General features: G+C 43.6%; 1 long non-coding RNA gene across 1 annotated transcript; it reads left to right on the forward strand.

The window, feature by feature from the left end:
• Positions 1–15,005: 15,005 nt before the first annotated feature.
• On the forward strand, positions 15,006–19,480 carry LOC115070137. The gene is made up of 4 exons (XR_003849340.1): positions 15,006–15,106; positions 17,024–17,244; positions 18,711–18,833; positions 19,077–19,480. It is a non-coding gene; the product is annotated as an uncharacterized LOC115070137 (long non-coding RNA).
• The last annotated feature ends 5,831 nt before the right edge of the window (positions 19,481–25,311 follow it).

Genomic DNA, 25,311 nt, shown 5'->3' on the forward strand with positions numbered 1-25,311 from the left:
TACAACTGCAAGTCCATAGGGTCAAGCTGCTGCTGCTGTGTCTAAAATTCAAATATTTGGATGGGATGCAGAGGTCTGCTGCCAAGGACAAACTGATCTGTGACTGAGGGGCGCAAATGCAGAGTCCCAATCTTACTCTCTCCGGACTGTCGCAGAGATGCTCTGATTAATCCCTTTCATCTACCTTGCTGCTTCCAAAGCCACAATTATTTTGAAACCACATAAGGGCTTGGTAGCGGTGAAGTCTGCTCCCAAGAGTGGCTGGAGGCTGGAACCAGAGATCCCCGCGGACTCTTTGTTCAGTCAGCACAAGATTCTTTCCAGGGCCAGCTGAAGGCCTTTTCTTTGTGTCATGATTGACAGACATGAATTAAATATCACCCCACTGGGCTCTCTGATTGGTGAATGATGACGTATCACAAGAATGTCTTGGGAAAATGGTGTTTCATGATGGGGGGGACAAGACCAGAAAGACAGGGCTTTTTCGCTAATCCTGAGCTTAACAAAATAACACAGACCTTGGTGCTGGGCTTTTTAAAATTATTATTTTTAAAATTTTGGTTGATTTCTGCATTGTTCAAGCCCTTGGAATGGTTGCTCCTGGAGTAGCCTAAGAGGTGAAGAATGGATGGAAGCCAGAGGAAGAGAAAATTTAGGAGAGAGAAAAGGATTGTTTTCTTTAATTGACTGTTGGCTGCACAGCTGTGATTTGGGGGTGCTGTTCTGCTGTGCAGCTGTGGTTTGGGGGTGCTGTTCTGCTGATGGGCCTGGCTTTGTTCCTGAGGCTCCCCCGTCACCACCCTCAATTTATCGGTGAGGCAATTAGTATTCCCGTGGGCAGTACTGTGAGCTACATAGTCCACACTGCTCCCAGCACGCCCTGCACAGCCCTGGGCATAAACAGTTCTGCACAGACAATGCTCTCTGGCTTTGAACAGGCAGGGATGGTGGGACAAGAAACCACAGAGAGAAAGAAAGAAGGGCAAAGACAGGCCTGGCAGAATTGTATGTCATGCACTATGTGTGTTCGTTTGCCTAGACAAATGGGGAAACGGGTACAGGATGGACCTGAGCTATCCAGTGTAAGTGCCAATGAGGGCTTCAGGAGAATGCGGGCTAAGACAGCTTAGCTGGCTTAGTTGGTGACCCTCCTCCCCCTAAAAACAGAAAGGAGTCTAAGGCAGGAGGATTGCTTAAGCCCAGGAGTTTGAGACCAACTTAGACAACAAAACAAGACCCCATTTCTAAAACAAAACATGAGAAAATTTTTAAAAGCTTAAGTGAGGACGAGAGCGATAGCCCAGTTACTAAAGGGCTTGCCTCATCAGCATGAGGACCTGAGTACAGTCGCTAGGACCTACATGAAAAGTGCCAAGTATGGAGTCATGTGCTTGTAATCCCAGTACTGAAGAGGCAGAGACAGGCAGATCCTGGAACTCACTGGACAACCAGCCTAGACTGCTTGGTGAGCTCCAGGCCAGTGAGAGACTCCGTTCCCTCAAAAATAATGGACAGTGCCTGAGGAATGATACCTGAGGTTGTCCGCTGGCCCCTCCATAATCTCTCTCTCTCTCTCTGTCTCTCTCTCTCTCTGTCTCTCTCTGTCTCTGTCTCTGTCTCTGTCTCTGTTAATATAGTTTGATCATATTTAGATTCCCTCTTCTATCTTCATCTCCCCTTACTGCCCCATGCCCAATTTAATGTACTCTTACACATTATATATACACACATATATTACAAGGCCTATAGAATGTATATATGTACTAACACACTCTCTCACACACACACACACACACACACACACACGAGCATAAATGCGCACTTTCGCAGCAGTTGAAAGTAGCTGGCCACATTTTATATTTTGTAAACCATATTTCCAGTGTTTCTAACATGTGCTTCTATATGAAAGCAGAATGGGTTCCTCCAGTTGCCAGGCAGGTAATACTGATGGCCGAAACATTAAGGACAAATCTTTTGCCATGCCCAGCTTTTAATAAATATCGCTGTTGTTTTGTAGTCAAGAGTAATGCGAAAATTCTTGTCACAAAATGATAAAATGGAGAAGAATTTAAGTGCTGACTGACTTGGACAGTAACGAAGATTCCTGAAAAGAGTGTTCTTAGCCCTGGGGGTGGGAGTGAGGAGATGCTTCTTAATAGGTCTGGAGGGGCAGTGTCCCTGTTAGGCCAGGGGTAAGAGATAGGCTTTTAATCGTCAACTAGGACAACTCACAGGGCTTGTTCAGGTGAATCTGATTACACTAGGCAGGAACCATAACCCCTGTGCATCAGCCACAAGTAGAGAAGGAATGGAGGTCCACAGCAAACTAAGCTTGGGAAATCAGGTCAGCTTAGAAAACAGTTCAAACTCCTGGCAAGAAGTTTAGCAAATAAGTACAGACCATAGGACTGGAAAGGTGCTTGAGCCAAGGAGCTCCTTCAACCTGGAACCTGTCTTGTCAGCTATAGAAGGAAAAGGCAAACTGGGGAGGTGTTGGGACCTGTGCTGCAGGTAAGCGCAAATCTATGGTGTTACCCACAGCTTCGACTGCTGCAGATGCACTTTGCTCTGAAAGAGGCCGTTCTTGTGTTCATGTCAACTAGAATCTGGGTGAGGTCCTTCTTTAGAGACTACGTCATCGGAGTGAAGTGCTGGTGGTGAGCAGATGAGGGGGTTGGATGTCAGTGAGGCCATGCCAGCCCCAGGGAGCCCTCCTATACTGGAAGGAAGAGCTGTTTCAGGCAATCAGCAGCTTGCTGAGCTTTGCTGTGAGCTCTCTCCACCATTTTTTGTTTTCTTTCCCTAGAGCACACAATGTTGCTGAGATGATTTATTAGCTCTGTATCTCTAAAGTTCCCCCATGAAGCCAATGACTTCATGTCCTAATGTCTTGGGTTTGATTTCTGCCTTGAAATGCTACCCAAGGGAATAGGATAAGAGAAGGAGCTACAAGGCTTGAGTGTGTTTGTTTGCTGGGGTCAACCCTAGTGAGGTGGTGTTAGGACAAGGTAGGGGCTTTCAAGAGGCGATAGGCATGAGAATGATTTTTACAATACAGACATCCTCTGGACAAATGACTTTTACTTAATTTTGCAACCAAAAAGTTCATCTTAACTTGTTTATAATGAAGACATGCTCAGTAAGCTTGAGTCCTCCTTACAACGTGAACACAGAGCTCCTGACCCTTCCTTCCTCTGACCCAAAGTAATGTATGAATGTGTGTGTGTGTGTGTGTGTGTGTGTGTGTGTGTGTTACATATCAAGAAAGCAACCAGAATATTTGTTGGAAGTAAAAAAGATACAAAGATTATCTCATTTATGTTGCAAACAGGAATTAAATTGATAATGTCTGTTTATGGTTGTGTCAGTAAGGGTCAGAAAGGGAAAGTTTCCTGATAAGACAAACCCTTCCACTTTTCCCTTCCCCATTTCATGCTGGATATATGTTTCAATTAAAGAAAGAGTGGGCTCTCTGTCTGGGAGTTCAGTTTGAGAGAATTCTGAAGGAACAGATTCTCAGCAGTTTTGGTCTGTTCTTGCCTTGAAATGGATGCTAAGAGACGGGCATAGGCATAATGCAGTGTTGCATAGTAAACACCACAGATAGGGTGTGTCTGTGTTTGGAATGCTTCTCTTATGGGTTCTTATGAAATTGGTTTGGCCCTTAGTGTCACAGTGTAGTGATAAATATTTTAAGGGGGTCCAGTACAAAGTCCTTAGGTTACTGGGAACACTAATTGGTGGTAATTAAAGTCATTTTGTGGGATTTTCAGGTTTTATGAGAGGTTGTTATCAAAAGAGCAAGCCCCTCCCTCTGTCTTCCTCAGCTTCCTGTTTGACAGTGTGATCTTTCCTTCTCACATTTGCTCTGACCATTGGCCTTCCCATCTGGACGATGTCTTCACTGGAGTCCAGCCTACTGGCCCCATGCCCTTTCACCTCCAGAACTGTGTGATAAATAAACCTTTTTTCTGTTTATAAAGTTATTCAGTCTCAGGCATTTCATTATAGTAAAAAAAAAAATGAATGCATGAATGATTAGGTCAAAGGATAGAACCACTATAAATAACAATGTCTTTATAAGGAATACCCAAGAGAGCCCCTTTGTTCTTCTGTCACAGGCATATACAACAAAAAGGGAGTGTGCCTAGCCATGGGATATGTCCTCAGACTCTTAACTTGGACTTTCTAGCCACTGGAACTATGAGATATTTGTGTTGCCTATAAACCTCTAGGTTCATGGTAGAGCTACTCTGTTCCCAATGGACATAACACTGGATTATCTCTTTGGTAATTCTATCTGCAAACACAGTCACATTCTGAATAATGGGGTTAGTACTTTTGCATATGAATTTCAGGGAAAGAGGAGACACAATTTAGCCTATGACACTAAGTCATACTCATAAGGGCCTCCTTGAATACTCAAGAGATACGTTTGCTTAAGGGTCTATGACAATGTGGTAGAAGAGCCTTTATATAAAAAGCAGTATTAGTGAGATGGCTTGGTGTGTAGAGTGCTTGCCATGCAAGCTTAAGGACTGGAGCTCGAACCCTAGTACCCCTGTAAATGCCAAGTGGGCATGGCAGTCTGCCTGTAATCCCTGTCTTAGGGAGCAGGAGACAGGGGATACCTGGAGCAAGATGGATAGCTAGACTGGACAAATTTGTGAATTCTGGGTTTAAGTGAGAGACCCTGCCTTAATATAGGAGGTAGACAGGGATGAAGGACATACACACATGCATGAGTAATACACACACATGCACATGCAAATATACATGTATACACTCATCACACACTCATGCATACACAATAAAGTAGCATCAATGGACTCATTTTCATTTCAGTAATCATAGTTATTATTTATTTTCTATTATCATAAGCTATTAATATCATTTGCCATATGATTGTTACATCAATATCCAGAAACACTGATTGAATGGGTGAGTAGCTCTTCTTTCCTATAAAGACTTACCTTTTCTTACACGGTTGGGCGGCAGGCCGGCCAAGCTCTCAAGTTACTCAGGGTTGTATCCTACTGAGTGACTTGTGGGCAGTCTCTAGTGGATTATAAAGCATCATAAATAATTCAAATTAAACAACCCCTGTCATCATAAATTAATAGAGTGCTATTTATGATACAAATACTGCAGTCTTTCCAAGTGAGATGGCTCGTTCACCAATCTGAGCCCTCTAACACCAGGTGCTGAGGCAGCTGCCTTGTGTGTGGGATCATTTCCTGGAGATGGAGGGACAAATGCTGGAGGACATCTCCTTGAACTTGAGCTTCTAGAGAAAGTGATGGATTGGCAGGGATGGGATGGGGACTTTTCATTTTCAAATTCAGTTCAGAAACAGCCAAAGAAGCTTCTGGTTAGTTAATGGGCCTCCTCCATAAAGATGTATAGGAAGGTGAGCCCTTGTGTGGAATGTTACCCTCACTCCACAAAGGATTCCAGCATCAGTTTGTTGGCTGTGGCCCTGAAGACACCCTCCTTCTCTAAATATAGTCTTCCCTTGGCTAATACCCTGTCACTGCAGTCATGAACTGGTTCTGTCAGGAGTACCTTCAAGTCAACCACAACGGAGAATCAAGTACAATGTTGTGAGATCAGAGCCAGCAAAAGAGGTGAAGGACTAAGGTGTGCATCATCCAAAGGCCAAGGGCAGGATGATTCTTTTTTATTATAATAAAATATGCATAACATAAAATTTGCCATTTAAGGGTCTAGAGAGATGGCTCAATTCTTAAGAGCACTTGCTACTCTTCCAGAGGACCTTGGTTTGATTCCCAGCACCCATGTTGGGTAAATTACAATCTCCTATAACTCCAGCTCCAAGGGATCCAACTCCTTCTCTTGGCCTCTGTGGACAACCCCCCCGCCACACACACAACACATGTGCGTACACACATAGACATATACATTTAAAAAGTTGCTGTTTAACTGTATTTTAAGTATACACTTTTGTGGGGTCAAATTCAGTCATAGGGCAAGACAGATGGCTCAGTGGGTAAAGGTACTTGCCGTGTGAGCATAAAGACCGGAGAGTTCTGGTGTTACAAGCCGGATGTGGCCACATGTGCCTATAACCCCAGTGCTGGGAGGCAGTCACAAGAGGATCTGTGCAACTTGCTAGCTGCCAGCCTCCATGAAAAACAGCAAGCTCCAAGTTCAGTGAGACGGCATCTCAAGGGAGTCAGGTGAACAGCAATGAAGGAGGACTCAGAGTCCTCCTCCTCTGGCCTCCACATCCCATGTACAAGTGTGTGAACCTGCACACAGATGTAGACACACATGCATGCACCACACACATGCATGCACACAAAGTCCATTCACACTGTTGCACAACTATCATCACCGTATCTGTGGAGTTTTTTCATCTTCTCTGGTTGAAACCATACCCACTGGACACTAATTCCCCACTCTCCCTGGTCCCTGCCCCCAGGCAACCACCACCCTGTTTTCCATCTCTATGAATAACTCATTAATGTCTGTCCTTTTGTGACAGGCTTATCTCACTTCATATAAGGTCTTCAGGGGCATTCCTGTTGTAGCATGTGTCAGAATTCCCATGCTTTTTAAGACTGAATAATACTGCATTGTATGTGTAACCATATTTTGTCTGTCTATTCATTCATCAGTGGATACTTGGGCTGCTTCCACTGCTGGGACCAGTGCTCCTATGAGCATGCATGCACAGATGTCCATTCAACTCCCTGCTTTCAGTTGGGGGTGGGGGACTCACACCAAGAAGTGGGATTGCTGAGTGGGCTGATTCTGCAAGCCAGGCCTCTGCAGATCCTCAAGCCCAGGAGAGAATAATAACAACTAAGCCCTCCTCACTGAGCCCTGGAACTAAGGACACGCCCAAAACAGGAAGCTGGAAAAACAAGATCCAAATACAGAGAAGGAATCTGGGCTGGGAATTCTGACCCCAGCCTTCTGAAATATTGTTAATTGGTAAACATTTCTGCTTTTAGTTTATGTATGCTACGTCCTCTCTGTTCTCCTGTCTGTTCCATACTGTACCTTGGAAGTTATTTATACATGTATTTTCAGTTTCCTATTAAGTGGTAAACTTCCTTAGGTAGAGACTCTGCTCCAAATATCTTAGAAGTCCCAATAGCACTTAGTACTGTCCCTGGAGCATAGCTTGTGGTCAATAAATATTTAGTAAATAGATGAGCCTAATATTAAACACTAGAGAAACATACCTGCTTACTCATTTCCTGGAGATATTCAGGGAAGGAACCACAGTCATGTTAACTTACATAGTAATAGTAGCTGCATAATCAGAGGAAGTAATAGTAGCACTGTAAAAAAATTAAGGAAAACATCTGAAATATGTGCAACTGCAGGCCTGCTCTAAGTAGCACCTAGTGTAGATCCTGAGAATAATCTAGAAAGAGCTCCCGGGAAAGGTTAGCAATAACAATCTGAAAATGACGAGGAGTCTATGACTGAGCTGACCAACTATTTAGCTTGGAGACAAGCTGACTAAGGCTGAAGCACCCCAAGTGCTTGCAAATATTTGGAAGACATTCTTTTTTAAAAAATATTTTTATTGCCAGGAGTGGTTGCACATGCCTTTAATCCTGGGAGGCAGAGGCAGATCGCAGATGTCTGTGAGTTCAAGGCCAGCTTGGTCTACATAGTGAGTTCCAGGTCAGCTGGGACTATATGGAGACACTGTCTCAAAAAAGACCAAAAAAATATGTATATTTTGATTGATTTGAGAATTTACTACAATGTAGTTTTGATCATAGACCCCCTCCCATCTCTCCAGCCCCACCTTAATATCCCCTCCTCCAACCTCACCTTAATCCCTACCCCCTTCGTGTCTATTATTATTTGTCTCTTCTTTCAAGGCCTGTCAAATCTAGTCTGCATTTCCCAAGTGTTCTTGGGCATGGGTCTATCTCTTGGAGTCTGGCCTGGTTTCCAGGCATCATACCAGTAAGGAAAACTGACTCTCTCTCTTCTGTAGCTATTGATTGCCTACAGATCCTCAGCTAGGGCTGGAGCATCTTCCCACCTCCCCCATCAATGCTGGGTTTTGTTGTTGTTGTTTGTTTTTCTGTCTGGCTTGGGTTTGCATGGGTCTCCTGCATGCTGTCACAAGCACTGTTGCGGGTTTACATGTGCAACTGCCCTGTGGTGTCCAGACAACAGAATTTCCATGTGTTCATCTACCACCTCTGGCTCTTAGAATTTTTCTTCTCCTTTTTCCCCAAAGATACCTGAGTCTTTGGAGGACAGTCAGGTTCTTTTTACAGCAGATGGTGATTAACACAGAGACCCACAACTGGTTAATGTGCAGAGAACGAGAGACTGCAGCGTGCTCAGTACTAAGATGCTTAACAATATTGCACCCTCTCCGCCCAAGGTTCTGGGATCATGGAAAAACATTCCTGAAGAAAAGGAAGCTGACTTGATTTTGTTCCAAAGGCAGGTCCAAGACAGATGGGTTTAGGAGTAAAGAGGCAAGGTTCTACAGGGAGAGAACTGCCAACTTTTAAAACATGAGCCTTCCAGCAATGGAGTAGATGTTCGATAAGGTGGGGTGATCCTTGTCTATGCAGAGACTCTCAGGAATGCAGTACAAAGGGAAACAGACCAGATCCAATTGGTCCTTAGTGCAAGCGTCATAGTTTTTATTCTGATGTCTCTAATAGTTTCCTTAAAATAATTCCCATTCAGAAACAGGGAGGTAAAGGGAAAGAAGGAACCTGAGAGAGAAGATTAGTAGGGTAAAGGTGTTACCAAGGGAGAAATATGTAAAAAGGGGGCAGTTAAAGGAGTAGGAGGGCTATACAAAGAACTATGGGCATAAAGGGGGAAAAATTCTCCAGCACACAGTAAAAAAAAATAATAATTCCCATTCAGTTTCAAGGATACAAAAATCCTCCCTTTTCTTTCTGAGGATATTAACCCAGGAGCCTTCTGCTCACTGACTTTGGTATCGATCTCTGGGTGATTAGCTGTTGTCAAATCATTGACCATTCTCACCTGGGACCTCATCTTCATGCTGAAGTCTTCTTGTAGTCGGTCTGTAATGACTTTTTCTGTTTCTCAGCCTTCTCAAGGGAGGGTGGGGCCTGTTCAGCCAGATGGGGCGTGTCAGCAGTCTTCTGAGTATGATTCTGTTATTTCTGGATGGTTCTAAAGCATTCTTCCAAAGTTCGTATTCATTGCTCCTTCAGAGGGCAGACACCTCTTTTTGCCAAGGAGAGGTCAGAGGTTATGCATGCTATGCTGCTGATGTACTCTGGAAACCATCCACCCCCAAATTTGTCTTTGGGCTCCCTTCTTGCTCCCAGCTTAGGGTTGGAGGCTTAAACCATTCTAGAATTATCTCTCCTTTTTACAACAGACCTTTCTGTTTACAAAGAGAAAAGATTCTAAATGAGAGAATTATTAAACCTTTAGATCCGATGTCTCTACCGATGAAGAGATAAAAATGCCCTTGGTTTTTGAAAAACAACTTCCTCTGTGGACCCAGTCCTGCTGGCCTTCTCTTATGGAGATGGAGGAATTCCTTCTTTCTGGCCTACCAAGAATATCTCTTGCTGTTCTCCAGTTGTGTTTACTGTTTTAAATATGTAATGTATTTTCCTGTCATTTTTAGGCATCTATGCACAGTTAACCATCTTAATTGAATCTCCTGCCCCTTCCAATTCTAAATGTTATTATTTTATAAGCGCAAAAGAAAAAGTAAACAGAAAACACAGTCATTAAGAAAGAGCTCATTTGCGTGTCTTTTTGTTTCTAATTATAACAATGATAGCATTTGTAAAATCCAAGGTTACTCACAATACTAGCATCAATCACCACAATAACAAGTGCTGTCAGCACTTTGGAATATTTATGGCATATACATGCTATTATAAGTATATCACAAATATGACATGCTACTGTTAGATGCACAGACATGTGAGATAAGGATAAACTCCTCAAGTTTGTCTCTTGAATTCGCTACCAATGTGCCATGTGATGATTTCGGTAATGAAACCAATCATAGCTGCTGGTTACTGCCCTCGTCCTTGATGCTGATTTTTTTCATTTTGTGTAGTGATCTTTATGAAAATCAGGGAACCCTAGACATCCAGAATTGCTTGTTCACACTGCCAAGTAACTTGTGAACTCATTTTTTTTTTTGCAGTTCTTTTTTGTGTGATTTTTTTGAGCTTTTAAAATTTCATGCGACATTTCCCAGTCAAATCCAGACCCGCTCCCTCATCCGTACCTCCCCGTATCCCCCGACTGGACCCTTTGCACTCTGCCATATATGCTGAGCCCTATTTATTCAGGTGTTTATACCCAAAAGTCCTTCAGTATAAATGTGTCCACTGGAGTCTAGTCAGCCCATCCAGTGGTCATATATAAGTTATGCTCTCCCTCACCCAGCGTGAACCAGTCTCAAACAGTTCTTGATCGAATGCTGGCCTGCCACCTATTTCTCACCTCCCCTTAGGGCCCTTGTTTCACTGAGCTGACATGGGTCCTAAGTTTGATGCCACCACTGCTGTAGGCTCACACGAGCAAGCCTCCAGTGGCCTGGAAGCCTCCACCTCCCTGTAATCATGAACCAGCCCTGGCTCTTACAGTCTTTCTGCCTCTTCTTCCACAATGGTCCCTGAGCCATGGGTGGGTGAGGTTCCCTATAGGAGTCCTATCCTTCATGGATGCGTTTTTCAAAATCAAATAGTGGGCTGAGTGATTAAGAGCACTGGCTGCTCTTGCTGAGGACCTGGGTTCAGTTCCCAGCACTCACATAGTGACTAACAGCCTCTCTAACTCCAGTTCTAGGGGGATCTGATGCCCTCTTCTGGCCTCCATTGGCATTGCATGATATGGGTGCACTTATATACATGTAGGCAAAGCACTCAAACGCATAAAATCAAAATAAATAGAAGAAATCAAATAGTAATTACAGATGATTTTTAAAAAAGATTTAGTGTGTGTGTGTGTGTGTGTGTGTGTATGCACACACACATGCAGGTGACCATGGGGCAAGAAGAGAGCACCCTAGAGCTGGAGTTACAGATGGTTGTGAGTCATCTGACATGGGTGCTAGGAACTGAACTCTGGACCTCTGCAAGAGTGGCAGGTGCTTTCAACCACTGAGCCATCGCTCCAACCCTTCCCTCCATTCCCCACTAAGATGTTTTTTAAAAAGCAGTGATCGTAGATTCAGGAGGCTGAGGAGGGTGGATGACTTGAGCCCAGGAGTTCCAGGCCAGACTGGGCAACAAAATCAGTCTCTGTTGTAAGAAAAATTAAAATTAAGGAAGCAGATGATGCTTCCCAATTAATTCTGCTCTCAAAACCTGTCCACTTCAACATGCTTTCCTAGGCTTTTTCCTCTATAATTAAATTAATTGAAAAAAACCTTCTTTGAGGTAGAGTAAGACTCTATAGCACAGGCTAGTTTTGAACTCATGATCCTCCAGCCTCAGTCTCTGGAATGCTCCACCATGCCTGGCTCTTCTTCCATAATTTTATTTTCTTGCAATGCCAGCAATCAAATCCAGGCACTTGTGCCTGTGAGACAAGCATTCTACCACTGCACTACATCTCCAGTCTTTCCTTCCCCCATACTTTAATTTTTAATTTTAAAATATTTTATTTATTATCTTTATTTTGTGTGTATGAGTGCATGGCCTGCATGTGTGTAAGCTCACCCGTGTCATGCAACACCCATGGAGGTCAGGAGAGGGCTTTGGATCCCCTGGAACTGGAATTAGGGATGGTTGTTAGCTGCCATATGGTGCTGGTATTTCAACCTGGGTCCTCTGTAAGAGCAGCTAGTACTCTTAACTGCTGAACCATCTCTCCTGCCCCTCCCCCATACTTTATATGTTTATGCCTCCATTTTTGGACTTGATTTTTTTTTTTTTTACTTTTTAAAAATTATTATTTTTATTTTATGTGTATGAATGTATTGCCTGAATGTAGGTGAGTCACCCATGTAGTGCAGTGCCCACGGAGGACAGAGGAGGCTGTTGGATCCCTGGAACTGGAGTTGCGGACAGTTGTTAGCTGCCATGTGGGTGCTGGGATTCGAACCTGGGTCTTCTGCAAGAACAGTGTTCTTAACCGCTGAGCCATCTCTCCAGCCTGGACTTGATTATTTTTGAAATGTAATTATCTATTGTCGTAGATGAGGTGATAACTTTTCAGACCACAGCTCTCCCAACCTTCCGTTCTTCCTCACTGACACAATAATTTGGGGGTCAATTAGGAGAGTTTGCATTACTAAGGCCATGTAAGTTTCTAGTTTAAACTGAGGTAAACAGAATAACAGGATCATGTTTGTTTTCTTGTTCCAAGTTTCACTATGCCCCTAGAATTATTGACCAGTCAATATCGTTTTCATAATTTGTGTATTCATCAATTTTGATTCTTCTAATAGCTCTGTAATATGCCATTTGGGTCTATTTCCCACACAATCAAGTGCCTGAGGCTTGGATGACAGTGTTATTGGCTTGTTTTGATCTAGGAAGTCTTCTCCCTGGAGCCCTCCTCATCCTGGTGCAGCAGAGATGGGCTCCTGTCCATCAGTCCTTTGCAATGTGACTCTGTGGGGTCCCCTACTTCCTCAGACTGACATTTCTTATTTTTCAGAGAGCATTATTCAATAATTTTTTTTCCAAAACAAAAGTGTACAAAAGGCAAAACATTTGAGTATTTAAGTATCTGAAATTATCTTTTTTTTTTTTTTTGGCTTTTTGAGACAGGGTCTCCCTATAGCCCCAGCTGAGCTGGAACTCACTACGTAGACCAGCCTGGCTTCGAACTCACAGAGATCCTGCCTGTCACTGCCTCCTGAGTGCTGGGATTAAAGGCATGTGGCACCATGCCTGGCTCTGAAATTATCTTTTATCTTTACATTTGGTTAAAACTGGCTTGCTATAGAAATCTACAAGCAAAAACATTCCCTCAGAGTTTTCTGAAGACCAAAAGTGACCCATAGTTTCTATTATTGTGAAAAAAAAAATCAGTGTCGTTTTGATTCTTTTGTTGTTTTTATTGTCATTTTTGAGATAGGGTCTCACTATGTAACCCTGGCAGGCTACTCACTATGTAGACCAGGCTGGCCTTGAACTCACAAAGAGCTGCCTGCCTCTGCCTCCCAAGTGCTGAGATTAAAAGTGTGAGCCACCATGCCTGCGACATTTTAATTCTTTATACTTTTTGTGTAAACCGTTTTTTCTCTCTAGACATTTTTAGATTCTCTTTTTAAATTTTGTTTGTTTGAGTCAGGGTCTCATACCATAGCCTACTCTGGCCTAGAACTTTATACCTCAGGCTGACCACCAACTGGCAGCAATCCACTTGCATCAGCCTCTCGAATACTAGAGAATTAGATTGAAAATAATGCTTGGTTCTTGTGTGAGCGGATGATTAGAGGTGGTGGTGGAGATGGCTTGTCTAGCAACATGGGGAAAATCAGAGAACCTGTACTGTGTGTGCAGACTTCATCCAGCACAGTGGTTCCCTTCATCACCTGAGAACATGTTTCAAGATGCTCCGTGGATGCTGAAACCAGGGAAAGTGCCAAACCCTGTATGTACTGTGTTTTTCCTAAACATACCAGACTATGGCAAAGTTTAATTTATAAAGTAGTGACAGTCAGAGATTAACAACAACTAATCATTATAAAACAGAAGTTATAATGAGTTACTGAAGTCAAACTTATTTTAAATTTATTGTTTATTCTTTTGGAATTTTCCATGCAATATTTTTGGAGCACACTTACTATAGGTAATGGAAACCCCAGATAAGAGATTACTATACCCATATTTTCAGTTCATGTCTCACACAACCCACAACCTCTCATGTTCCTGGGTGACTCTAAAAGATGTGGCTTTCTAGGGCTTGGGTCGGGTGATGGTGGGGGTATTGGCAGCCAAACTGTTTTCTTTGTTGGACCTCTTTGTAGATAGTTAAATGATTAGGTTCTCCATTCGGAGTGCCATCTCATTCATCTTTTTTTCTTTTTTCTTTTTTGTATTCTTAAGAGATTGTATTCTTAACGTATCATTCATCTGATATTTCAAATTTTTATTTTTTATTTTTGATATTTTATTAGATTTATTTGACTTTTATTAAACCCATTATATTTAACCAAAAATCTAAAGGGCTTTCAGAACAAGTCTTTGAAGCTAGACAGCCATCATTTTCTGTCCGAGAAGTTATGGAGGGACATGTCGGCATCAGGCAAAGAAGAGGAGCACATAATTTCTCTTTTCTTTACAAATGTGACTTCCTCCTGGTAGGAAACAATGCAGACAGTATTAACCGACTCCAGGCTGGCCTGAGGTCTTACCCTCCTTGGTTGCTAACCATTAAAGACTTATTGTTTACATGCCTGGGCTGAGCAAGGAATATGGACCTGTGGGTCATTTTGAGTGACAGGTTACAGATCTAACCTGAAAGGTGAATCACCTAGGCTTGTATCCTGTTGACTTTGTGATCTTGTGCAAGATGATTAACCTCTCATGTCTGGGATTCCTTATCTGTGAAATGGGGTTACAGTAAGAGCAAACTCCTGAGGATACATTGTGAAAATAAAATGAGAATAATGCCCATTTTAAGCAGTATAGGCTTGTTATGATTACTGCTGTCATCTCAAGTGACAGGATGTTTTCAACAAGCCCATTAAAGGCAAAACGAAACAGAACAGGTGGGGTTACAGCTATCGATCAAATACTAGATGCAGAGCTAATTCCTAGTAACCAGGCTTCAAATAGCACATAAAGGACTCTTTTCTGGAGGTATCTAAATTGTCAGTATTTGTGTAGTGACGTTCAAGCTGGCCTAACAAAACCCTGCACTGTACTCCACACTGGCGCAGGATGGATCAAGGAGAAGCCTTGCACTAAACGAACACCAACAGCCCCACATTTCCTCTTCCTTCTCTTCAGGAAGTCCTCTTTCTCATCTGGTTCCTTTTCTATAAATAGATGTGGAATGCTTGGAAGGACATAACTAGCAGGACTGGGTGAGACGCTTGACTCTCACTGATCTGCAGCACCGAAGCCTTGCCCAGTACTGAGAAGAGGTGGAGGATGGGGGTCCGACCTGTGCCACAGAGCCAGAGGTGAGTGAGTACCAGCAGCTGCCCTAACCTTTCTTGACTTCTCTCTCCAAGGGTGCTGGAAAAATCCCAGGATCCAGTCTGTCGACGACGTGTTCCAGTTTGATGCCGGATTCAGTTTGTCACATCTTTATGAGCTTCACTTTCTTCACCCGTAAAATGACTATTTCTCTGTGTCCTAGTATAGAGTTAGCATGTGTAAAAGTTATTTGGCACAGCTGAGAATCCTTTTACTGCTATTTCCTTCTTGCAGAGCTGAGGGTCACATCCAGAGCCTGCGCATGTGCTGTGCCACTGAGTGACAACCCCAACACTTTCCTTCTTTACTTTTGAGACAGTATCTTGCTTTGCATCTCAGGATAGCCTGGAACTCACCATGTAGCCCAGGCTTGCCTCAAACTCATGCTCTTCAAGCCTCAGCTGCCCTTTATTCCTTTTCTCTGCTCTCTTTCAAACACATACAATTACCAGTCCACAGACACTTCTCCCAGTTTTCCATAACAAGAGAGGTCTGATCCTGCCACACCAGAATGCACAGGCTCTGCTGAGATTAGACCGAACGGCACTCCTCGTGGAAGGACCTGCAGAGGGTAAATTTTTCAGGGTTATCTTAAATGATCTTTGATAATGGCTTGTTCTGCTCAGCAATTGAATCACATACATGCATCTAAATGGATTTAACTGTATTAACTAAGCCCTGGCCAGTGTCTTGGGTCATACAGAGGATACAAAGAAAGAAGATGCTAATATTTTGTGAAAGGACCTAAAAAGTAATATAGAACTACGTCAAGTTCTGGACTGTGACAAACGTTGGGAGATCTGTTGAAATTCAGAGGAGAGGTTTGACAGCTTTGGCTTCTGGTGTAGAGCCTAGGGCTTGATGGGGCTGTTTTCACGTGGTTTGTGGAGGCACCTGCCAGTGTGTGGTGGTGTCTGGGGGCTTCTGGGAAGGCATTCACGTGCTGACTTATTTCCAGGAGCCAAATGCTTTTGGAACTCAGTGTTGTTTGAAGCCAGAAACAACAAGCAGAACACAGAAGCAGACACGATGACTTCTTTCCTGGGCAGTTTCTATTCTGGGCTCATTTTACTGACTTTGGTGGTATAAATCTTCTCTAACGCACAGCTTCTCTTCCTGTCTGTCCCCCCAGCCCCACTTTGCTCAGAGCAGAGGAGACTCCTGTTTTAGACATCAGTAAAACATTTGGCACATCTAAATACTTCTCATTTATATAGCTTCGGATTCTTTGAAAGTATAACTAAATCAGCCACCCGGTGCCCTTCCACTGAGCTTGTGATCAATGGAACTAGGGGCTATTTATCAGCCAATGCCTGGGTTTTCCATCCACAAGTGTGAGAACTGGGAACTGGGCTTTGCCATGCTCACTTCTGCTTTGCTTTACAATTTCTACCCTTTGTCCTGATGTGACCCACAGGAATTCTATTTCCCCTTGATTTGATAGTGCAGTCTCCCATATTGGAAAATTCCTAGATTGTGATTATAGATAAAAAGTCAATACTTTCAGGTCTGGAGAGTTGGCTCAGCAGTTAAGAGCACTGACTGATCTTGTGGAGAGCCTGGATTTGGTTCCCAGCACTCACATGGTGGCTAACAACCTTCTGTAACTTCAGTTAGAAGGGATCCAATGCCCTCTTCTGGCCTCTGTGGGCACTGTATGCATGTGGTACACTTACATATATGCAGGCAAAATACCCATGTACATAAAATAAAAATAAATAAGTTAAAAAACTTTAAAAGTCAATACTTTCTTGGTCTGGCTCCCTCTTCTGTTGTGTACCTCTGGGACTCTTGGAAGCACACAACAATTTTAAGAGAAAAGCTTGGCTGGTGTTTCCTGTGGGTCTGCCCATAAATCCTTCAAGTGTTGGCTATTTTCTCTCCTGCTTTGTCTCCCTTAGGAGATGTCACCTTGGAATTTGCAACAAAAGCTCTCACTGAGCAAAGACCCTGGGACTTTGTCAAGACTGTTCTCCTGAGCTGCTTGTACTGCCAGCTTCTGCTGGGGCCACTGACCACCGAATGCTTGCTACCTCAGAGCTGGGCGTGCCTGCTAACACCGTACAGAGACAGCAATGCCTTCCACCTGTGGGGCTACTGCCCACAGATACTCTGCTTCTGGGTGCGTTCTCCCACACCTTCTGGAATCTGTCTTTGTCTGGTGGCTGCAGCTGCTGCTTCCTGGGGCTGCCGTCCCCTAGTGTCTGTGACTGCCTAATGACAGCAGGGATAAACCTTTCTAAATCAACCAGGGCACACTTGTAGTGCTGCTATACACTTTCAAGGTCTCCTAAAGAGCTTTGATAGCAAGCACTATCTCTACATGCCTCTTTTTCCTCCCCAAATAAGATGATGCTTGTTCTAAAGATGAATGGGTGGGAACACCTTTGTCCCAGACACCAGCATGCCTTGCTTCTGTCACAGAAAATACGATGTTGAACTAAACCACTGAATACTTTCTCAGGGGAGCTGCAGCCCTGTAAAGCATCAATCTGTTTTCCAACCTCCTTCCAAATTCTAGTCATAAACACTGTTCGTGAACCAATTTCATTGCACAGAATGTGACAGTATGGTTAATAAACAACTTTAAAGAATAAAAATCAATTTCATTGGGATACAGTATTATAGAAAAATAGAATGGATATAAGTTCCAGGAGAAAAAGTAAGGTTATATCATTTCCAAATATTAAACAAAAAAAAATTTTTTTTTTTTTGAGACAGGCTCTCACTATGTAGCCTTGGCTGGCCTGGAACTTGCTATGTAGATTATACTGACCACCTTGAACTTGAACTCACAGAGATCTACCTGTCTCTATCTCCCAAATGGTGTAATTAAAGGCATGTGCATCGTGTCTGGCACTTAAACGCACTTTTCACATATGCTAGTGGGTAGAAATAGGCACTAAATTGTCTAGATATTTAGAGTCTATCAGGCACATGTAAATGTGACATGCTGTTTATGTTTCAAATATTATCACTTACAGTCCACTGGAAATGACAGCCTTGGACATCATTAAAACCTCTGTTGAAAAATTTTGAATGATACCCTTAAAACAAATGAGAATGTGCTTAGCTTTTCAAATTTCTCCTTTTGAGTGGATCACAGGAAGTTGTAAACAAAATGATTAAGGATCTCCAATTTAGATGTTATATAAATATGCTTTAAATAACTGATTAATTTATATAAATGTGTTTCACATTTGTCCATAAAAATATTTTATTTTTGAAATTCTCAAAAACAAAAAAAAATTTTTTTAAATCGGTCAAAAAATATAAAATTCCTTGTTTAAACTTGTTTTCCACTAGAAAACATGAACAATAATTATATTAGGGAAGTAAGTTAATTTAGGCTAGATATGGTGGTGCATGCCTGTAATTTCAGCACTTGGAAGGTAGAGGCAGGAAGATCACAAGTTTGAGGTTAGCCTAGGCTATTAGTGAGACCCAGGCTTAAGATGAAATGAAATGAAATGAAACAAGGGGCTGGAGGGATGGCTTAGCAGTTAAGAGTGCATGCTGTGCTTGCAGAGAACCTGAGTTTCAGTTCCCAGCACCCACATCAGCAGCTCACAACTTCCTGTACTCCAGCTTCACAGGTTCCAGTTCTGGACTCTGAGGGCATTGCACTCGCATGCACATATCAACGTACGGACACACATTTATACACAATATAAAATGAATCTTTAAAAAATAAATGAAACAAAAAGAGTGGTAAGTACAATAATTTAGTATATCTTCCTTTCCTTAATACACAGTTCAGTCACCTGCAGACTTTAGCTTATGGTTGCTAGGTCAAGAGGTGTGTCCCTAACTGGTCAAATGCAGAGATAAGTGTCTGTGAGAAGCCCAGGCCTGAGTGACACGTCTACAATGCAGCCTCCACACCCAAGGCTCAGGAAACAGCAGAACAGGATGCAGAAAAAAAATATTAATGTATCTCTCAACTTTCACTAGGGAAGCTTCCTCATGCAAGCAGAGTGTGATTAGCCCGGGAGGCCACAGCTGGACAACGTGTGGAGAATAGGAGACTGCAGAGTACATGACCCTGTGTAGGACACCTGCATCAAAGCTCTGCCTCCCAGGGCGTAGGGACCATTGTGGACGCAGGGCCAGAAAGACTGTAAGAGCCAGGGGTGGTGGATGATCATAGCGAACAGAGCTTTCCAGACTTTCCAGGTGGGAACTTGCTCATACGAACTTACACAATGGTGACAGCAGAATAAACCTATGCAGGCTCAAGCTGGACAAAAACCCAGCATAGAAATGGGAGATGGGTGGGAAGCCTCAACCTGTGCTGAGATGCTATTGGCAACCCATGGCTACTGGGAGAGGGAGACTTGGTTTTCTTTAAGGAAATGGCATTAGATGGGTTGACCAGGCTCCAGTGGATGGACTCACATAGAGGTACATTTGGGGACAGAACCCTGCCTTGATAGGCTTTAACATACATGACAGAATGTGTGAGAATCAGTGGAGGGGCTATGCGGGGGTAAAGATGGGGGAGGGAGTCTAAATATGATCAAGATGTATGAAATCCTCAAAAAATAAAAAAAGAGGAGTGTCTTGCTGAGAGCCTTCTTAGTAGCTCTGTTTTAAAGTTTAACCCATCACATTCTCGGCCACCTCCTCCTCTTCTTCTGTTCTGTTTTTTCAATGTTCAAAGCAAAAAGGCAGAACCCAAGATTACTTGGTGAGGGTGATGGGTGGGAAGGGAACACAATTAGCCCTCTATGTGACTGGCTCCATCGCCTGTCCAAGCTTCAAATATGAATTGAGAAGAAAGAGCTGTGAATAAAATTAGAAATTCAGTTGTCAAGAGAAGCATGGAAAAGGGACAGCTGGGAAAAGTGGCTCCTAGGGACACACTTTCCACAACATTCTTATACTCTTCTTTGCTGGTGGCCAGAACCCCACACAGCATCCAGGGTCTGGAAACAGAGAGAAGCCTTGGATTTTGCGGAGAACTGGAGTCTTCAGGACCTGTGGTCAAAGACAGCACTCTCTTTCAGGAGCAGCCAGAGTCAGCAGGCTATTTATGCTAGCAGAAGAGGAAACTGGATAAAGGCCTTTAATGCCACAGCTGCTGTGAGGAAGTTGAGCATATGCCCTAGAAGGCCTCAGAGCACAAGGAAAAGCTTGGGGGTGAGTTAAGTCCATTTCCCCCTCATCCTGGTAATGAGAAGCAGAGTCACATTTAACAGTGAAGGCTAGAAACTTGTATCTACATGTTTGTGCTTGCCTAAGTGATACACCCTGTGACATCTACTCAGAATTCATTGGCAAGTTTTGGTAGATTGTGTAAGAGATTTATTTTGATAAGAATGCATTCACAGGACTGGAGAGATGGCTCAGTGGTTAAGAACACTTGCTGTTCTTCCAGAGGACCCAGGTTCAATTCCCAGCACCCACAAATCAGCTAAGAGCTGTCCATAACTCCAGTTCCAGGGGATCAAACACTTTCTGGCCTCTGCATGTAGTATATTTACATACATGCCGGCAAAACATGCATATACATAATAAATATTAAAAAAAAAAAAAAAAAGCCAGGCATTGCGGCCCATACCTGTAGCCCCAGCACTTGGGAAGCAGAGGCAGGCGGAAGGCCAGACTGGTCTACATAGTTAGTTCCAGGCCAGCTGGGCCTATAGGGAGACCCTGTTTCAAAAAAAAAAAAAAAAAAAAAAAAACATTCAAAGTTTATCCAAACTGTGTTGCCATGGGGGTACTGGGAACCAAACCTGAGTCTTCTGCAAGATCAGCCAGTGCTCTTAACCACTAAGTAGTCTCTCAAACCCCTTAAGTTTTTTTTTTTTAATGTGTATGTGTGAATGCCTGCATGTATGTATGTGTACCATGTCCATGCAATGTCTACAGAAGACAGAAGACAGCATCGAATTCCCTGGAACTGGAGTTACAGACAGTTGTGAGCCACTATGTGGGTGCTGGGAACTGAACCCAGGTCCTCTGGAAGAGCAGTCAGTGCTCTTGACTGATGAGTCATCTCTTCAATCCTGGGTTTACTTTTTGTCACTCTGACAAAATACCTTTGAAAAATAGCCAAAAGAAGGAGGATTTATTTTGACTTCCAGTCTCAGGTTCCAGTCCACGGTAACTTTGTTCTGTAGTTCCTAGACCCATGCATAGTGAGGCAGGACATCATGACAGGGAACATGTGATAAAGCAAAGTGGCTTACCTAATGGTGGACAGGAGGCAGAGAGAGCAACGTAGGAGAGGACCAGGGATGAGATTTATCCATCACAGTGACACCCCGTGACATGTGTCCTTCAGTCATCCTTAATGAACTTAGGGCCTTCGTGAACCAATCACCTCTCGTGGACCACCAGCTAGGGACCAGGCTTTTAACACATGAGCCTTTTGTGGGAGACACCTCATATCTATATCATAACAACCACCAAGTCTTCAGACACTATCATTTTCCAACTAAAACTGTAAGCACTGTGCTTAAGAAGAAATGCCAGTGTTCCCAGGACAGCTATGGCTAATCCATGCTTTAGAGTCACATTCAAACACACAGAGTTGGTAGCTGCAGTTGTCTTATGAACACACAGCCTCCTAGACACCCATTTCTAGCCTCGTGTGGAGGTTTGAAAGAAAAATGTCCCCAATAAACTCAAGTATTTGAACATTTGGTTTATGGTACCCCAGTTCATGGTGCATTTTAGGGAAGGTCATGGAACCTTTAGATGTGGTTTTACTGGAGGAAGCACATCACCGAGGGCTGGCTTTGAGAGCTCTTAGCCTTGTCCCACTTCTGTTGATATGTTCTGCTTCCTGCCTGAAGATATGAGCTCTCTGCTTTCTGCTCTGGTCACTTCCTACCATGTTTTCCACATCACTTACACTCTCCCCCTGGAATCATAGCCAAAATAAACTCTTACTTCTATAAGTTGGCTGGGTCATAGTGTTTTATCACAGTAACAGAAAAGTAACTAATACACCTTAGGAGCCAGTATTTCCTGTTCTGGTGATTTTAAATATGAGATTTCCTCTGGATGTTCTAAATGGAATGTAAAAGGACCACACAGTTTTCAGAGACACAGTGTAGATTAGGCTTACAGTTAATGGTGGCAAATGGCCAAGCAGGCCATCCCTTGATACTGTTTGCACAGGGACACCATTTGACCTCCACGATGGTGCCACCAAGAGTGCTTTGTATATTAAACTCTGCTTCCTTAGGGCAAAGCCATGCCTGGGTGTGTGGGCATCACTAGTCCCTGCTCTGGGCAGAAAGTTATGAATGGAGATTCTTTGTACAGATTGGAAATCACTCTCCCTGACCCCCAAGTCTCACCTCTGAACAGCTCAGGGGTACATACATCAAAGGAGCCCTCTATTTGCTTGTTTTTCTTGGCCAAGTGGGAGGAGGAATGTTGGAAGGCACAGGACATTCCCAGAGAAAAGCAGGGCCCTGCCTTGGTATGTGCTTCACAATTCCTTTCTGAGTGAATTCCACAGCCGAGAAACTGGCTCAGACACAACTGTTCACAGCCGCATGTAGGATGTTGCAGAGGACACAAAGGCCGCTGTGTGTGCTGAAGGACAAACAGTCCCACACAGGTCTGTGCCAGGGAAACAATGGGGCAACAAATAGCCGTCAACACAATGCATTCATTTCCTGCAATAACACTGGGCTAGGCTAGGCCAGCTCCACCTGACCAAGAGTGCCTCCACTGGAGGCCATGGTTTTAGAAGCCCACCCTTCATGAAAGACACTCATAGAAGGAAGAGACATGGTAAACAAGTGGCTCTTTTTTATGTTTTTCCTGCAGAAAAACAAACTGTATTTTTTTTTTTTAATGCCCAGATAAGATAGTGTGGTAAAAATACTGTAGAGATGCTAGAAGTTGTTTCAGTTTTAAGTCTTTCTGAAACTAAATGCTCATGATTCACCATCACTGCTAAAAATACTGGCAGGAGGCACCCCAGGCCTCTCTGCTGCTCAGCAAGTCTGTAACAGTTACATGGCTCTCTTCCCTGCCCTGCCTGAGCTCCCATCCTGATATGAGTGAAGGCTCTGGAGGGGAGTGGTTTATGACAGGCTCCCTAACATAACAATGCCAAAGAGAACACCCAGCATCAGCTGAGCACTTGCTGCAAAGCTGGCCCAGTTGTAATCCCCAGAATCTTCTTCACAAGAACCCTATGAGGAGGGTCGCATTATCAGTCCAGGTGAGAAGCCTAGGCACTGGGTGACTTGGCTAAGCTTACACTTCAAGAGCCTTGTGAAATGCACACCCAGAACCTCTTAGGAAATCATGTTGCCAAGTGGCATTCCACCATCACCCCACATCTGGGACAAATGGCCAGCCCTTCCATCAGAGGCTTCTGAGGTTGGGAAGTGTTGGGGAGATACAAGAGGACAGGAAAGAAGTCTCTTAAGAACTCTTGCAGGCGTGTTTTAAGTGTTAGTCTGAGATGAACTGACTTTGGAGTTGCAATCCCAGCAAGCCTGCCAACTTTCAGGGCTGACTATTAAACATAAAAAAGGATCTTCCAGATTATGGCTTAGAAAGTCATGTACCAAGGGGATTGCTCACTGGTGAGCACATCACATTGCTGTCATCTCAACATCTAACATATGTCAAGAATGTTTCAGATGTTGGGAGAATCTTGGAGGGGTTCAACAGTGGCAGTGGTAGTGGGTCGAGAGAGGGTAGGCTGGAGCGAACAGCATAGGAACAGATGTGCCTGTGGTACTTTGGAACCGAGTTGGCTTGAGAGACAGGAACTGGTATGTCCTCAGAAGGCTCAAGACCTGGGATTCCATCTCAGGCCCACTCTTTCTAAAAGAGCGAGCCCTATTATTATAGAGAAACAGTAAACAGCACAATGCTCAGAGGTACATTTAAAATCCAAACTTTCAAAGTGTGAACTTGGCTAAGTTGCTGAGAATCCCAATGTCTCCCAGGGCCTGCGTTGGTAAGGATGTGGCGGGAAAGAAATTGAAAATACCATTTCACCCTTTCTGAGGCTTGCTGTTTCCCCAGGGACACACAAGAGACGAAGGCCAGATCTGATGGGCGTGATGTAGAAATCTTGCCTTAGTGTAGGAACAGAGAAAACATGTCTTCAGAGATAATGTTTGGAATGGTGTTAACTCAGGAGGAGATGGAAGAGAGACCTGAGAATCTGGAGAGAGAAAGTAAAAGGCATCCTATGGAGAGATGCCATTCATGCCGGAGGTCAAGACAGTAGGAAGAGCCTAGATCATAGGCAGCAAACAGGTCTGCATGGCTGGGCCAGAGACCGTGTACCAACAAGCAAAGAGAATGACCTCATGAAGAGAAACCAACTTTTACAACATTCCTCCCATACCTGAAGGCAGTGACTGTCTGCCATTTGACACATGGAAGAATCTGCCTCAGCTAAGGGATGAGGCCAGTTACAGGCAAAACAACAAAATTCCTTGCTCTCCTAGCAGACCACATTAGCCACCACCAGTGATCCCGAGGCTGTTAACTGAGCTACATAAATCAGTGTATAAGGGTGATGGTGTTCTGCTGCATTCCAGGGATGGGCTCCAGGGATATGACAGGCACACCCTAGGCAGACTTTTTTTTCTTTTTAACAAGTGTATTTTGTAACAATAGTTCCACAGAAAAATCCACCCTCTCAATATCATTGAAGAGCTTGGAGCCAGCACTTCTCTGGAGCAGTAAATAATCAATACATATTTTATGCATATTCAAGTGAGTGAATAGACATGGTGTTCATTCTGTCCTGTTGCTGACTGAGGAGGCGAAAGGCTGTCTATTTACTGCTCTTTCTTCTCTGCCAGCTGGAATCTGAGGCAGCTTTTCCAGTGCCTTATCTCACTTAGGTATGGTACCAGTCAGCTTTCTATAGTTGTAGAAAAATACTTAAGAAGATCAACTAAAAGGAAGAAAGCTGTTTAGGTTCATGGTTTCAGAGGTGTCAGCCTATGTTCCCTGGGCCCTTGCTCTGGGGTCTGGGAAGGCACCCTGTATGGTGGTGGTAGTGGCTGCTCACTTTAGGGCAGGGCAGGAAGGAAGAGAGAGAGGAAGAGCCCTGTATCTCAGTATCCTCTTCAAGAGTATGACTCCAATGACCTAACTTCATCCAAGTAGACCCCAACTCTCAAAGGTTGTACTACCTCCTGATAGTGCTCAGTCTGGGAACCAAGCCTTTGGCCTGTGGGCCTTTGGG

Source organism: Nannospalax galili, unplaced genomic scaffold (genome assembly GCF_000622305.1).
Source record: "Nannospalax galili isolate Female #2095 unplaced genomic scaffold, S.galili_v1.0 scaffold14, whole genome shotgun sequence".
Lineage (NCBI taxonomy): Eukaryota > Metazoa > Chordata > Mammalia > Rodentia > Spalacidae > Nannospalax > Nannospalax galili.